At 38.6% G+C, this 13,585-nt stretch overlaps 2 long non-coding RNA genes across 2 annotated transcripts; one reads left to right on the top strand and one right to left on the bottom strand.

Annotated features, from left to right (window-relative positions):
* LOC147846637 (uncharacterized) lies at positions 1–1,770 on the bottom strand. Its single transcript, XR_015475976.1, has 2 exons — positions 1,532–1,770; positions 1–835 (listed from the first exon to the last, which is right to left on the bottom strand). It is a non-coding gene; the product is annotated as an uncharacterized LOC147846637 (long non-coding RNA).
* A 33-nt stretch (positions 1,771–1,803) lies between these two features.
* Positions 1,804–3,568, top strand: LOC147846638 (uncharacterized). The gene is made up of 2 exons (XR_015475975.1): positions 1,804–1,850; positions 2,733–3,568. It is a non-coding gene; the product is annotated as an uncharacterized LOC147846638 (long non-coding RNA).
* The last annotated feature ends 10,017 nt before the right edge of the window (positions 3,569–13,585 follow it).

Consider the following 13,585-nt stretch of genomic DNA (forward strand, 5'->3'; position numbering starts at 1 on the left):
TTTCTTCTTTACTTTGTAACCTTTATTTTAATAAATAAGCATTTTAAAACACTTCATCTTAATCAAACATTGTCCTGTCTATCATTGCCTATACTCATTCATTTTCTCTTGGGCTTTGTCCTTTTGTTAATCTGGGGTCGCCACAGTGGAATGAACCACCAACTTATCCAGCATATGTTTTACGCAGTGGATGCCCTTCCAGCTGCAACCCATCTCTGGAAACATCCATACACACCCATTCACACGCATACACTACGGACAATTTAGTCTACCCAATTCACCTGTACCGCATGTCTTTGGACTGTGAGGGAAACCGGAGCACCCGGAGGAAACCCACGCGAAAGCAGGAAGAACTCCACGCAGAAACGCCAACTGACCCAGCCGAGGCTCGAACCAACAACCTTCTTGCTGTGAGGAAACAGCACTACCTACTGTGCCACTGTGTTGCCACCCAGCTGCAACCCATCACTGGGAAACATCCATGCACACTCATTTACACACATACACTACGGACAATTTTAGCTTACCCAATGTCACCACATATTTTTGGACTTGTGGGAGCACCCGGATGAAACCCACGCTAACATGGGGAAAACATGCAAACTCCACACAGAAATGCCAACTGACCCAGCCGAGGCTCGAACCAGCAACCTTCTTGCTGTGAGGCGATTGTGCTACCCACTGCACCTGCCTATACTCAGACAGCAAAATAACACAATATTTCATTCCCCCTTTTTTCTGGCATCTCTTGCTTGGCTTCCTCTTCTGCTCTTCTCAGCTTCCACTGAGGACTCTGATGGTGAGTGGCTGATGAAATCCCATGGGTCTTGCTGCTCTGCATTTATATAAAATATATGAACAGACATAAAGGCTTTTAGTAAGCTGTAGACATGTTTATTTTTCTGTTTAATGTGTGTGTGGTGGTTGTCCAACAATTTCACATACTAAATATTTACAGATACCATACAGACACTATACATTACTATCAAACAAAAGTACTATGATCAGATCATATGGGAGATTGTGAACATTTATAGTGATAATAATTAAAGCGCAGAGGGGAAAAGGCTTATATAGTAGGCTACTGTGCTAAAGTTCAAGGCTAACGTTAGTAATTGGGGGGGGGGGGGGGGGGGGGGGGGTGTTGATATTTTCTGTAGCATGCCAGTTTGATATATCAATTTACATTTCCGAACATTATTTTTGTCATTAACTTTACTGTAATTAACGTATAACGTTACAGGGAGAAAATAGTTGTATGACAACAGCCACAGAGATCTGAACTGATTATCATCCAGTCTATCTGGAATGACATGAAGAAACTAAATTCAGAGGAACTTTGGCAACATCTCTAAGATGTGCAAAGTAAACGACAGTAAACATTGGTAAATATTCGCTCCTGGCCGTTTAGATTCGGCCATGAACTAGCATTAATTTTACGCTAAAACAAATGAAACATAATAAATATAATCTGGTTAATGCAATTTCTAATCGTAACAGTAGCGTTATTTACTAACAACGATTTACTCACATGTGTTACATGGTGACGAGACGGAGCAATTCCAAACGTCCCGAAAGTCTGAGCAAAACCTCGTGGCGTGCTGCTGCAGTTTGATTCGGATCTTTAGAGGCTTCTTGATTCACAACTTGTTTGAATCAACGAATCAGTAGGCGCGTACCTGAAGTGATGCAATATCGCGAGATGGATTCAAATGCACACGGAGCTGTCTGTTGTTCTCGCGATGTTTTGATGTCACACTGATCGGTTTGTTGAAGACGAATCGATTCAACTCTCCGTCCTCCATTCCCTGAATTTCCTGTACACGGCAGTACAAGGAGGGCAGCGCGAGGTAAATAAAACAAGTATTTTTATGACGTTATGTACATAGAAGTGTTTGTTTAGGTTTTTGTTTCCATCTGATGTTTGTACCTATTTTTAACAATTCCCTTTCCACAATACTGTTATGACGCGTTTTACGATCATCAGCATCTAAAATCCTTGAGTTTTTAAATGATATTTTTAACTAAATAACATCTGTTTGTATTTACGTATGTATTATATAATATGATTACATGTGCGAGGTGTTTCAAACAGTGTCTATGGACATGAGTAAATTAGATGTTATTCTCTGTTCTTGCTGGCGTTATCAGTTTCACGCAAATTTTTTCTTTTTCTAATTGTCGAGACAACACCATCATAAAGTTTTCATTTTATTTGAGCAAAGAAGATTGTAAAAAAAAAAAATGTGTTGTACTTTCCCATTCACTGCGCTGAAATGTAAAAAGGGTCCATAACAGTACATCAACCATATTATGTTATCTTTCACTTTATTTAGGACTAATGATGGGTTAAGACATGTACTTAATCAAAAACTAACCTTAGAGGTAGTTCACCCAAACGTTACATTTACTTACAATTTAATGAGTAACACAGAATTTAAATGTGTACACTGAACTGCAAATAATCTTTACTTCAAAGTCTGTAATGCCTGCACATAGCCTTTTCCCCTCTGCGCTTTAATTATTATCACTATAAATGTTCACAATCTCCCATATGATCTGATCATAGTACTTTTGTTTGATAGTAATGTATAGTGTCTGTATGGTATCTGTAAATATTTAGTATGTGAAATTGTTGGACAACCACCACACACACATTAAACAGAAAAATAAACATGTCTACAGCTTACTAAAAGCCTTTATGTCTGTTCATATATTTTATATAAATGCAGAGCAGCAAGACCCATGGGATTTCATCAGCCACTCACCATCAGAGTCCTCAGTGGAAGCTGAGAAGAGCAGAAGAGGAAGCCAAGCAAGAGATGCCAGAAAAAAGGGGGAATGAAATATTGTGTTATTTTGCTGTCTGAGTATAGGCAGGTGCAGTGGGTAGCACAATCGCCTCACAGCAAGAAGGTTGCTGGTTTGAGCCTCGGCTGGGTCAGTTGGCATTTCTGTGTGGAGTTTGCATGTTTTCCCCATGTTAGCGTGGGTTTCATCCGGGTGCTCCCACAAGTCCAAAAATATGTGGTGACATTGGGTAAGCTAAAATTGTCCGTAGTGTATGTGTGTAAATGAGTGTGTATGGATGTTTCCCAGTGATGGGTTGCAGCTGGGTGGCAACACAGTGGCACAGTAGGTAGTGCTGTTTCCTCACAGCAAGAAGGTTGTTGGTTCGAGCCTCGGCTGGGTCAGTTGGCGTTTCTGCGTGGAGTTCTTCCTGCTTTCGCGTGGGTTTCCTCCGGGTGCTCCGGTTTCCCTCACAGTCCAAAGACATGCGGTACAGGTGAATTGGGTAGACTAAATTGTCCGTAGTGTATGCGTGTGAATGGGTGTGTATGGATGTTTCCCAGAGATGGGTTGCAGCTGGAAGGGCATCCACTGCGTAAAACATATGCTGGATAAGTTGGTGGTTCATTCCACTGTGGCGACCCCAGATTAACAAAAGGACAAAGCCGAAGAGAAAATGAATGAGTATAGGCAATGATAGACAGGACAATGTTTGATTAAGATGAAGTGTTTTAAAATGCTTATTTATTAAAATAAAGGTTACAAAGTAAAGAAGAAATATATTGTGTGTTTGTATATTTATTTTACTGCCTTCAAGATTTTACATTGTAAATTAAAGGGAACAAGGGGGGAACAAATGTTGTATTTACCCTTTAACTACAGGTAACAAGAGAGGAACAAAGCTTCACTTTAATTTACAACCCTCAAATGTGGTATTTACCCTGTAAGTACAGGTAACAAGGGAGGAACAAAGCTTCACTTTAATTTACAACCCTCAAATCTGGTATTTACCCTGTAAGTACAGGGAACAAGGGAGGAACAGTGCTTCACTTTAATTTACAACCCTCAAATGTTTTATTTACCCTGTAAGTACAGGTAACAAGGGAGGAACAATGCTTCACTTTAATTTACAACCCTCAAATCTGGTATTTACCCTGTAAGTACAGGGAACAAGGGAGGAACAGTGCTTCACTTTAATTTACAACCCTCAAATGTGGTATTTACCCTGTAAGTACAGGGAACAAGAGAGGAACAATGCTTCACTTTAATTTACAACCCTCAAATGTGGTATTTACCCTGTAAGTACAGGGAACAAGGAGGGAACAATGCTTCACTTTAATTTACAACCCTCAAATGTGGTATTTACCCTGTAAGTACAGGGAACAAGAGAGGAACAATGCTTCACTTTAATTTACAACCCTCAAATGTGGTATTTACCCTGTAAGTACAGGGAACAAGGAGGGAACAAATACTGTATTCACCCTTTAACTACAGGGAACAAAGAGGGAAGAAGCTGAACTTTACCACACTAGTGTATACGTGAACACTAAGAACAGAGTAAACTACAGCAGCAGTTTTTATTGATTGAAGACCAAATTACTAGATTTTTCTATAAAGCATCAGTTATACATTTACTGAAATGCAACAGTTAGCCCCCCTGTGCAAACAGCAGTAAAGATGCGATCCTGTTTTAATCTACATTGAACCCTGACGGTAGGCCTATATCATGCAAAGTTATTTGTTGATAGTGAGTTATGGAGACATTGATGGCTTTGGTGAGATCGACGAGTAAACATAAGGTAAGTATTGTATGGAAATATATTTTATATTGAATTGCAGATTTAAAATGCATACAGTATACAATAAGGGTTCATAATTTTACAGGTTGTAAACCTTTTATTCATTAAACACCCCGTATAAAACCCAAGCACTGAATAAGAGTACTAATGTACTCACGCAGGTGCATGTACAGTACATTTGCAGATAGCAATAGGTTGTCACCATCCTTGCATAATTCTTCATATGTATACAATACTTGAAGAAAAGTACATCGTAAACGTAATATACTTACGCGGATCTTTGCTTGATAAATATCTTATTGTTACTCCCCTATTACGCATACATTATGGTTTGTTCTTTTGCAGTTTAAAGAAAAGTACAACGTTATTTCACAGTACTTACGCGGTACTTTTCATGCTGAATATCTGGTTGTTACCCCCTTATTACCCAAGCATTACAGTTTGTTCCCTTAAACCTAAGTAAGCGTTATTTATACTTACACTATACGTACAGAAAAGTACACCGTTATTTCACTATACTTACGCGGTAATTTTCGTGATGAACATCTGGTTGTTACCCCCTTATTACCCAAACATTACGGTTTGTTCCCTTATACCTACACATACGTTCATTATACTTACACAGTACGTACAGAAAAGTACACTGTAATTTCACTGTACTTACGCGGTACTTTGCGGGTTGTAAAAGAAAGCGTTACCCTGAATTTTAATTGTAATGCAGAGGCGGTTTAAAAAAAGGGAAGTCAGTTTTAATGTTAGCACACAGACTTTAAACATGGCATATAGATCATTGATAGAGAGTGTTCTCATATATAATATTGTTTCATGGTTTGGGAACACAGCACTTGAACAGAAGAAGAAATTAGCGGATATTATCAAATAAGATAACTGGTCAGAAACAACATTCACTGCAGATTTTATTTGACAGATTTATCTGACAGATTTTATTCATGCAAAAACAGCTGTTGTGATTTTTAAGGTAATGCTCATCCCCTTCACTCAGCACTTGAATTGTTACCAGCAGGATTAGAGTTCCTAAAGCACAAAAAAAAATGCTTATAAAAAGTCATTCATCCCAATGGCATAAATGTTTTAAATCGGATCACTGTTTGAAGGGAATGAGGTGGTTGCCAAGAATGATCGGCATTAGTTTGTATGGCACTAATTTGGTTTTTAAACTTTTGACTTATGTTGTTGTCTTGATGAGTGTTGTTATTGTGTGGTTGTTGTATGTTTGTAATTGTTGTCTTAAATCCAGTCTTGAAGACAAATTTCCTCTCTGGGCCCTATGTGGCGCAGTGTGGCACAAGGCGTGGCGCAGTAGTCTTTTGGTAGTTTCAGCTTGGTGCAGGAGTGGTTTTAAGGGCGTTGCGCTACGCTGTTTAAATAGCAAATGTATTTGCGCTCATATGTGCACCCATAGGCGTTCTGGTCTAAAAAGGAAGGCGTTCTGAGGCGGACTGATGGCGCGTTGCTAGTTTGAGAAACTATGATAGATTTTTCATTGGACCAAAACTAACCCGGTCTAAACTCCAGCGCAGAGTTGCACCTCGCTTACACACTGCTTAATACACACAAGAGAGCAACAGGCAAATATCTTTACATATGAAAAAATGTAAATATTAAGGATATATATAGGATATAATAAGAATAGATATAGAATATAAATATAAAGGATTAAAATATTACAGAACATATTATTTTCTAGCCTACATAAATATGAAAAACCACTGCTTTTATGTCTTCTTCATCTCGGGAGGCTTTTTCAGTTCATTCATAACAATTTGCTTTTGTATAATGTTATTATTATTAGCAGTATTATTTATTATATGCATATTTATATTTGTTTTATTAAAAACAAGCTTAGATTTGTCCACCTGTCAGGTTTTAGACCATATGGGGCACAGCATGTGTTTTAGGATATAACTCAGGTTTTTGAGCTCATTTTGTTATTATTGTTCATTTATTCGTTTGCTGAAAATTAGAACTGAATTTAGAAATAGTTTTGAAACGAATATTTTCGCTTAACAAACGCAATTAATTATTTATAGACTAATTGATGTCTGTGCATAAAGGTTTCCATATCCAAGAGCCAAAGTGAAAGTAGATCCATTATCTCTCATTCTCAGGCAGTAGATGCTCTGTTTAACTGTTTTCTGTTAATAAACTGTTAATTGTTTGCTTGTGAAATGCTCAGTTTTTCCACTTAGATTTACTTTGCGTCCTGTAAATAGCGAATGCGCTCTTGGCGCGATGCAGCTGGCTCTAAAGGGAATGAGAGATGAGACTCTGATTGGTTTATTCTCAAAACACACCTATAACTCATTAAGAAAATAAACTCAACCCTTTTAGACCATGCGCCACGGCGCAAAGCGGATTTTTCCGTCCTTAAATTAGCAAAAATGCATTCTGACACGCCCTGAATGCGTTTGCGCCCTGCGTTTTGCGCTCTGCGCATGGACCGTCGAAATAGAGCCCTTTGTGTCAAGCAGAACGGACAATAAAGTTTAAAGTAAACTAAAATATTTCATTTGGTTTACTTTTACCAGCATGCTGTAGTTCCTCTTCATTCACTAATGTGTATTCAGATGCACCCTCATGTGTTGTAAATGATGCTTTCAGTTATGGTCTCAGCACTGAGTGACTAAACTGAGATCAAATGAGCCAGAAACACCCACAAATCTGCATAAGTCTGAAATGTCACGTTCTCATGTGAACATAACTGCATAAACTGTAAAAAAGAAAGAGAAAAGAAGAAGCTCCCACCCCCTCAACCTGCTGTCATGATGAAGATGGTCCACCTACTCTGGCTTAATCGAATCCTCCTCCAGAACTCATGCTGAAGCACACAATAGCCCCTCTGTGAGGTGGAGAGATCAGACATGTGACAGAAAACAGCCTTTACCTTTGTTCACACTCATTCATTACAGCAGGGCTTCATGACCTCCAGTGTGTGCAGGCAGAAATAGTCATCTTCAGGGGGATTTTTTTTTGTCCAACCACAGATTCAACTTCAACTTTAATAAATAGACTTCAAGCCTGCAGGTGGCGCTAAAGCATTATAGATATCTGTGAAAGCTTCAACTGCTGAGGAGGATGGAACCAAACTCTCATAGAAATATATGAGCTGTTATTTGCAATTGCAGAGCAACTACTCGGATTACACTAGCAACCACATACAATCTATCCATCTATTCATCGATGTGTTCATCCATCCATCCATCCATCTATCTATGTGCCTATATATCCATCCATCCATCCATCCATGTGTCTATATATCCGTCCGTCCGTCCATCCATCCATCCGTCCGTCCATCCATCCATCCATCCATGTGTCCATCCATCCATATATCCATGTGTCTATATATATCTATCTGTCCATCCATCCATCCATCCATCCATCCATCCATCCATCCATCCATCCATGTGCCTATATATCCATTCATCCATCCATCCATCCATCCATCCATCCATCCATGTATTTATATATCCATTCATCCATCCATGTGTCTATATACCCATCCATTCATGTATCCATCCATCCATGTATCCATCCATCCATCCATTTATTTACCCAAAAGGGGGACATCTATATATCCATCCATCCATCCATCCCTCCATGCATCCATCCATCCATCCATCCATCCATCCATGTATCTATATATCCATCCATCCATCCATCCATCCATGTGTCTATATATCCATCCATCCATCCATGTGTCTATATACCCATCCATCCATCCATCCATCCATCTGTGTGTCCATCCATCCATCCATCCATCCATCCATCCATCTGTGTGTCCATCTATCCATCCATCCATCCATCCATCCATCCATCCATTCATCCATCCATCCATCCATCTGTGTGTCCATCCATCCGTCCGTCCATCCATCCATCCATCCATCCATCCATCCATCCATCCATCCGTCTGTCCATCCATCCATCCATCCATCCATCCATGTATCTATATATCCATCCATCAATCCATCCATGTGTCTATATACCCATCCATCCATCCATCCATCCATCCATCCATCTGTGTGTCCATCCATCCATCCATCCATCCATCCATTCATCCATCCATCCATCTGTGTGTCCATCCATCTGTCCGTCCATCCATCCATCCATCCATTCATCCATCCATCCATCCATCCATCCATCCATCCATCCATCCATCCATCCATCCATCCATGTGTCTATATACCCATCCATCCATCCATCCATTTATCCTTCCATCCATCCGTGTGTCCATCCATCCATCCATCCATCCATCCATTTATTTTTCCTTCCATCCATCCATTCATCCATCCGTGCGCCAACCGTGTGTCCATCCATCCATGTGTCTTTATATCCATCCATCCGTCCATCCATCCATCCATCCATGTATCTATATACCCATCCATCCATCCATCCATTTATCCTTCCATCCATCCGTCCATCCATCCATCCATCCATCCATCCATCCATCCATTTGTCTTTATATCCATCCGTCCATCCATCCATCCATCCATCCATGTGTCTATATATCCATCCGTCCATCCATCCATCCATCCATCCATCCATCCATCCATCCATCCATCCATGTGTCTATATATCCATCAATCCATCCATCGATCCAATCCGTCCGTTCCTCCGTCCATCCATCCATCCATCCATCCATCGCTATTTTTGACTCCATAGCAACCACCCAGAGGACCCTAGGAACCATCTCAAACATCCTAGAAACCACACCAAAATACCCTAGCAACTGAATAGCAACCCCCTAACAACACCAAATACAGTAGCAACCACATAGCAACATTATTTGATTTTGCCTTTGAGCAGCAGCAGAGAGCAGGCCAGCAGGTGGCGCTGAAGCATTATAGTCAGTTCAGGCATATAAATATATGTGTGGATGTTCTTGCAACAAAGAGGCACAGGCTGTTCATCACATGAGATTGTCATGTCAAGTGCTGAGTGTAAGTGCACACATGCAGGACTGTACATGCTCAGCTGGAAATATGGGTCCCACAGCTCAGAGCTTTCTGAATTTAGTGATCGGCCTAAGGGACATGTGTGCTTAAAAATGTGCATTTATTTACCCAAAAGGGGGACATCTATAATGTAGAACACTGGTGTTATTTATAGACATGAAAGATCATAGAATCTCCCAAAGCACTTCTACACCAGTATATATATACACAAGGCAGATTTGGCATGTAAATGTCTGAAATAATAGCTGAAACTGTCCAGACACACGTCCACCTTGTGTGGAAGGACGTCACTGCTGTGAAAAGCCAACATGAAGTCACACATAGAGTAAAAAAAAAAAAAAGTCACACATAGAGTTTGCCAGAAGCCATGTGATGAACCAAAAAATGATTCTTAAAGGGACAGTTCACCCAAAAATGAAAATACACTTTGCATTGATTTGCATATTATTTATTATCACAAAGATTAAGTCTTTAAGAGTTAGACACAAAAAGGAGATATTTTGAAGAATGTTGAAAACCATTAGCCATTGACTATATATATATATATATATATATATATATATATATATATATATATATATATATATATATATATATATATATATATATAAGTATATATAATATATATATATACTTACCAGCCACTTTATTAGGTACACCTGTATAACTGCTTGTTAACACAAATTTCTAATCAGCCAATCACAAGGCACCAACTCAATGCATTTCTACATGTAGACATGGTCAAGACGATCTGCTTCAGTTTAAAGCGAGCATCAGAATGGGGAAGAAAGGGGATTTAAGTGACTTTGAACGTGGCTTGGTTGTTGCTGCCAGACGGGCTGCTCTGATTTATTTTATATTTGTCATGATGACAGTAAATAATATTTGACTAGATGTTTTTAAGACATTTCTATACAACTTAAAGTGACATTGAAAGGTTTAACTAGGTTAATTTGGTTAGACAGGTTTGGGTAATTAGGCAAGTTATTGTATAATGATGGTTTGATCTGTAGATTATCGAGAAAAGATATAGCTTAGGGGCTAATAATATTGTCCCTAAAATGGTGTTTAAAAATTAAAAACTGCTTTTATTCTAGTGAAAATAAAACAAAAAAGACTTTCTCCAGAAGAAAAAATATTATCACACATACTGTGAACATTTCTTTGCTCTGTTAAACATCATTTGGAAAATATAAAAAAAAAAAAGGGAAAAAAATTCAAAGAGGGCTAATAATTCTGACTTTAACTGTAAATGAGAGACTTGCTTTTTTTTTGCCAAATAAAGTGGATCTAGATTGATTTGCATTGTAAACATTAAACACAAGTTATAAAGGTTTTACTTTTTATTTCATATATTAAGGTTTTAGTTATTATACTCCCAAAATCATTTAGCAAAAATCTGCAGATTTTTACCAAAATTCTGCGCAGAAATAGCAAAAAGTGTCCGCAGATTCCACCTGGCCTGATGAGTAAAACTTATGCTGCATTAGTTGATGGTTTATTTCACTGTGGCGACCTCTGAAATAGAGACTAAGCCAAAGGAAAATTGATGAACGAATGAATTATTTAATTATATTTACAGTTGAAGTCAGAATTATTAGCCCCCCTTTGATTTTTTTTATTTTTTACATATTTCCCAAATTATGTTTAACAGTAAAGGAAATGTTTACAGTATGTCTGATAATATTTGTTCTTCTGGAGAAAGTCTTATTTGTTTTATTCCAGTCAGAATTTAAAGCAGTTTTTAATTTTTAAACACCATTTTAAGGTCAAAATTATTAACCCCTTTAAGCTATTTTTTGTTGGATATTCTACAGAACAAACCATCATTATACAATAACTTGCCTAATTACCCTAACCTGCCTAGTTAACCTATAATTAACCTAGTGAAGCCTTTAAACGTCACTTTAAGCTGTATAGAAGTGTCTTGAAGAATATCTAGTCTAATATTATTTACTGTCATCATGACAAAGATAAAATAAATCAGTTATTAGATATTAGAGATTTGCTTAGAAATATGTTGAAAACATCTGCTCTTCGTTAAACAGAAATTGGGGGAAAAATAAACAGGGGCGAATAATTCCAGGGGGGCTAATAATTCTGACTTTAACTGTACATTGCGTGAACTATCCCTTTAAGAAAAGTTTAAACATTGTTACCTTTAATTCATAAAACATAACCTCTTAATGTTTTCAGAATTTCCAAAATGTTTAATAAATATTTACTTGGTTTTGTCAACATTATTTAAGCTTTTAATTCACATTGATGTTTTCTAAAAAATAAAAAAAACTTACATTTTCTTTAAAAAAAAACAAGGTATAAAGGTTTGTCGATTGTGAATAAAAGGACAACGTTAAACAAGCATTTTTTATTTACATTACTGGAAGAACTAGCAGACTAGCATTTGTTAAATCTTTAATGACATGTTTTCTGTGAGCTGTAATTATGCTTCCTAATGTGTCCTTATTCAACTTTATTAACAGAGTCAAACGCTGTAGAAACAACCAGTCAGAGATGCATGTAGAGCAATAAATAAAGATATGAGGAGTTCTGAAGCAGCACAATGACCCAAAAACACACTTTCATCCTTTTCAGCATTTGCATTTATAACCTGATAGCTGAAATACAGGCGAGGCAGTGGCGCAGTAGGTAGTGCTGTCGCCTCACAGCAAGAAGGTCGCTGGTTCAATCCTCGGCTCAGTTGGCGTTTCTGTGTGGAGTTTGCATGTTCTCCCTGCATTCTCGTGGGTTTCCTCCGGGTGCTCCAGTTTCCCCCACAGTCCAAAGACATGCGGTACAGGTGAATTGGGTGGGATAAATTGTCTGTAGTGTGTGAATGTGTGTGTGGATGTTTCCCAGAGATGGGTTGCGGCTGGAAGGGCATCCACTGCGTAAAAACTTGCTGGATAAATTGGCGGTTCATTCCGCTGTGGTGACCCCGGATTAATAAAGGGACTAAGCCGACAAGAAAATGAATGAATAAATAGCTGAAATACAGTGTGTTTTCAGTGTGTTTTAAAGCAGAACCAGCATTGAAAACCCCAGTTTGTTTTACATGCAGCAAATTCCAGCAAAGAGATGGATTTGCATCAGCCCACGTGAAGATCCCACAATTTGCATTACACATAAATAAGCCACTCAGGACATTACCACAGCACTGAGAGGATCACTGAATGCCTTGAGTATGGCAAGCCGTTTTGACTTTAACTGCTTATAAACCAGCCTGATCTCATGAGAAAACGTAAGTATTTTCAACACAATCTCACGGCAATTCGTAACTTTTTCATTTAGTGGCTAATTCGTATGAATTCGTACGATCTAATTCGTACAATTTAGTACGATTTGCTCATCCCCCAATGACGGTTGGGGTTAGGGGTGGGGTCAGGTGCCACGCCTCCTTTTTAAAATCATGCCATTTCGTACGACTGAACTCGTACAAATTCATACGAATTAGCCACTAAACTGGCAAAACGTAAAATACTTACGTTTTCTCGTGAGATCAGGCTGGTATTTTATGTTTTGCCAGTTTAGTGGCTAATTCGTACGAATTTGTACGAGTTCAGTCGTACGAAATGGTACGATTTTAAAAAGGAGGCGTGGTACCTAACCCCACCCCTAACCCCAACCGTCATTGGGGGATCAGCAAATCGTACTAAATTGTACGAATTAGATCGTACGAATTCATATGAATCAGCCACTAAATGAAAAAGTTACGAATTGCCGTGAGATTGTGTTGTATAAACTGATATGATTTGTTGATATCAAGAATTAAATTTTTTTTGCATCAAGAACTTGAATTAGGTTCAGTGGTTAGCACTGTGGCCTCACAGCAAGAAGGTCACTGGTTCGAGTCTTGGCTGGGTCAGTTGGCGTTTCTGCGTGGAGTTTGCATGTTTTCCTCATGTTGGCCTGGTTTCCTCCAGGTACTTCGGTTTCCCCTATGGTCCACACACAAGCACTACAGATGAAATTATTAACTAAATTGGACGTAGTGTATAGGTGTTTCCCAGTACTGGGTTGCGG

Source organism: Danio rerio, chromosome 1 (assembly GCF_052040795.2).
Source record: "Danio rerio strain M-AB ecotype USA chromosome 1, GRCz13ab, whole genome shotgun sequence".
NCBI classification, from domain to species: domain Eukaryota; kingdom Metazoa; phylum Chordata; class Actinopteri; order Cypriniformes; family Danionidae; genus Danio; species Danio rerio.